Source organism: Aquarana catesbeiana, linkage group LG02 (assembly GCF_042186555.1).
Source record: "Aquarana catesbeiana isolate 2022-GZ linkage group LG02, ASM4218655v1, whole genome shotgun sequence".
Classification (NCBI taxonomy): domain Eukaryota; kingdom Metazoa; phylum Chordata; class Amphibia; order Anura; family Ranidae; genus Aquarana; species Aquarana catesbeiana.
Genome location: NC_133325.1, coordinates 317,307,313 through 317,311,556, shown reverse-complemented (window position 1 = coordinate 317,311,556; position 4,244 = coordinate 317,307,313).

Genomic DNA, 4,244 nt, shown 5'->3' with positions numbered 1-4,244 from the left:
ACTGATTTGCTATGTTTTGGCCCATTGCTGGTGTATCCACAGTGTTCCTGTGTTTTACCCACAGTACTATTGATTTCTATTAGGCTGTGTGTTTTTTCTACATTTTCTGAAAGCACACCAAAATTCCTGTATGCTGCATCTTTGGCACACTGTCAGAAAATGCAGCAAAAACCTGCAACCTGATATAAATCAATAGGACTGCAAGCTAAAACTGCAGATACACAACCAGTGCAGCCAACTGCAGCACACCAGTGTGAGCCCAAAGGCTTGCACACACAACCCCCCTGTAGAACTTGGTCTGATCAATACTCCTGGCATACACACACATGGCCATACCATCCCAGCTCAGGAGGGGTGGGGGCTCCAGGGATTTCATTGACTATGCCCTGTCCCTTCTATCCACCCGGGCAGAGTCCTGGAGGCAGTGGCAGGCTGCTGGTGGCAAGTGGAACACTGTATCACACTGTATCTGGTGGCAAGTAGCACACCGTATCTGGTGGCATGCTGCTTGTGCAAGTGGCACACTGTATCTGGTGGCAGGCTGCTGTTGCCAAGTGGCACACTCTGTCTGGTGGCAGGCTGTGTGTGGCAAGTAGCACACCAAATCTGGTGGCAGGCTGCTGGTGGCAAGTGGCACACTATATCTGGTGGCAAGTGGTACACCGTATCTGGTGGTATGCTGCTTGTGGCAAGTGGCATACTGTATCTGGTGGCAGGCTGCTGACTGTATCTGGTGGCAGGCTGCTGGTGGCAAGTGGCACACAGTATCTGGTGACAGGCTGCTGGTGACAAGTGGCACACTGTATCTGGTGGCATGCTGCTTGTGGCAAGTGGCACACTGTATCTGGTGGCAGGCTTCTGTTGGCAAGTGGCACACCATATCTGGTGGCAGGCTGCTGGTGGCAAGTGGCACAATGTATCTGGTGGCAAGTGGCACACTGTATCTGGTGGCATGCTGCTGGTGGCAAGTGGCACACTGTATCTGGTGGCAGGCTGCTGGTGGCAATTGGCACACTGTATCTGGTGACAAGTGGCACACCGTATCTGGTGGCAGGCTGCTGGTGGCAAGTGGCACACTGTATCTGGTGGCAAGTGGCACACTGTATCTGGTGGCAAGTGGCACACCATATCTGGTGGCAGGCTGCTGGTGGCAAGTGGCACACTGTATCTGGTGGCAAGTGGCACATTGCATCTGGTGGCAGGCTGCTGGTGGCAAGTGGCACACTGTATCTGGTGGCAAGTGGCACACCATATCTGGTGGCAGGCTGCTGGTGGCAAGTGGCACACTGTATCTGGTGGCAAGTGGCACACTGTATCTGGTGGCATGCTGCTGGTGGCAAGTGGCACACTGCATCTGGTGGCAGGCTGCTGGTGGCAAGTGGCACACTGTATCTGGTGACAAGTGGCACACTGTATCTGGTGGCAGGCTGCTGGTGGCAAGTGGCACACTGTATCTGGTGGCAAGTGGCACACTGTATCTGGTGGCATGCTGCTGGTGGCAAGTGGCACACTGCATCTGGTGACAAGTGGCACACCGTATCTGGTGCTGGTGGCAAGTGGCACATTATATCTGGTGGCAAGTAGCACACCGTACCTGGTGGCAGGCTGCTGGTGGCAAGTGGCACACTGTATCTGGTGGCAAGTGGCACACTGTATCTGGTGGCAGGCTGCTGGTGGCAAGTGGCACACTGTATCTGGTGACAAGTGGCACACCGTATCTGGTGGCAGGCTGCTGGTGGCAAGTGGCACACTGTATCTGGTGGCAAGTGGCACACTGTATCTGGTGGCAGGATGCTGGTGGCAAGTGGCACACTGTATCTGGTGACAAGTGGCACACCGTATCTGGTGGCAGGCTGCTGGTGGCAAGTGGCACACTGTATCTGGTGGCAAGTGGCACACCATATCTGGTGGCAGGCTGCTGGTGGCAAGTGGCACACTGTATCTGGTGGCATGCTGCTGGTGGCAAGTGGCACACTGTATCTGGTGACAGGCTGCGGGTGTTAAGTGGCACACTGCATTTGATGGCAGGCTATGGGTGGCATCTGACATGCTGCATTTGGCGGCAGGCGATGGTGGCAAGTGACATGCTGCATCTGGTGGCAAGTAACAAGCTCAGGTTCCCACTGATTCTGCATCATGGTGAGTTTAACTATTTCACTATATATTACAATGTAGTAATAGAAATAATGGAATTTGATCATCCTGACGCCATATCAAGCATAGTGTCAGAATGATTTTAAGTGCTAACACCAGCCATTTGCCCGAAAAATCACCCCACCACCTATTTCCCCATCAACCCCTTTTTTTGGGAAAGGAGGATGTCCCTGAATGGCAATTTGGAAATGTAGTCGCCCTATGTTGCTGTTAGTGAGAAACCCACATAGCAGGTGGTATTGGTGGTGTTGCTGCTGCTCAGAGGCTTCATGGCTGATATTCCTTGTGAGAGTATATTTGATTTGTTTTAGCAAAAAATTTTTGCATTTTCATTTTGTTTCCATAAAAAGGCCCACTGAAATCCTCAGCACCGGGCCCATAATGCTCTTAATCTATCCCTGATCACAGTCTGCTTAAACTAATAACACACACAGAATTAAATGTTACTATGTTTTTATTGAACACACCATGTAAACATTCACAGTGCAGGTGGAAAAAGTATGTGAGCCTCTAGAGTTCTCTGAGATCTCCAAGAGCTAATTGGAGTGAGGTGTTAGCCAACTGGAGTCCAATCAATGAGATGATATTGGAGGTGTTGGTTACAGCTGCCCTGCCCTATAAAAACACACACCAGTTCTGGGTTTGCTTTTCACAAGAAGCATTGCCTGATGTGAATGATGCATCGCACAAAAGAGCTCTTAGAAGACCTACGATTAAGAATTGTTGACTTGCATGAAGCTGGAAAGGGTTATAAAAGTATCTCCAAAAGCCTTGCTGTTCATCAGTCCACGGTAAGACAAATTGTCTATAAATGGAGAAAGTTCAGCACTGCTGCTACTCTCCTTAGGAGTGGGCGTCCTGTAAAGATGACTGCAAGAGCACAGCGCAGACTGCTCAATGAGGTGAAGAAGAATCCTAGAGCGTCAGCTAAAGACTTACAAAAGTCTCTGGCATATGATAACATCCCTGTTAGCGAATCTACGATACGTAAAACACTAAACAAGAATGGATTTCATGGAAGGATACCACAGAGGAAGCCACTCCTGACCAAAAAAACATTGCTGCACGTTTACAGTTTGCATAAGTGCACCTGGATGTTCCACAGCAGTACTGGCAAAATATTCTGTGGACAGATGAAACCAAAGTTGAGTTGTTTGGAAGAAACACACAACACTATGTGTAGAGAAAAAGAGGCATAGCACACCAACATCAAAACCTCATCCCAACTGTGAAGTATGGTGGTGGGGGCATCATGGCTTGGGGCTGCTTTGCTGCATCAGGGCCAGAACGGATTGCTATCATCGAAAGAAAAAATAATTCCCAAGTTTATCAAGACATTTTGCAGGAGAACTTAAGGCCTTCTGTCCACCAGCTGAAGCTCAACAGAAGATGGGTTTAGCAAAAAGACAACAACCCAAAGCATAGAAGTAAATCAACAACAGAATGGCTTAAACAGAAGAAAATACGCCTTCTGGAGTGGCCCAGTCAGAATCCAGACCTCAACCTGATTGAGATGCTGTGGCATGAAGAAAGCGATTCACACCAGACATCCCAAGAATATTGCTGAACTGAAACAGTTCTGTAAAGAGGAATGGTCAAGAATTACTCCTGAACGTTGTGCACGTCTGATCTGCAATTACAGGAAACATTTGGTTGAAGTTATTGCTGCCAAAGGAGGTTCAACCAGTTATTAAATCCAAGGGTTTACATACTTTTTCGACCTGCACTGTGAATGTTTACATGGTGTGTTCAATAAAACATGGTAACATTTAATTCTTTGTGTGTTATTTATTTAAGCAGACTGTGATTGTCTATTGTTTTTGACTTGACTAAAATGTGATTTGATGAAGATCAGATCACATTTTATGACCAATTTGTGCAGAAATCCATATCATTCCAAAAGGATTCACATACTTTTTATTGCACCTGTATATCTATAGATAAATATACTATATTATTTTAAATCAAAGTTTAGTGCCACTTTAAGGTCTGTCATATCTAAATAGCACAAGTCCCTTTAGCCTTTGATTTTCATTCTGTTTTCTTTGATCACCCCCATAACCCAGTAGTTTAAGTATGGTAATGAGTTA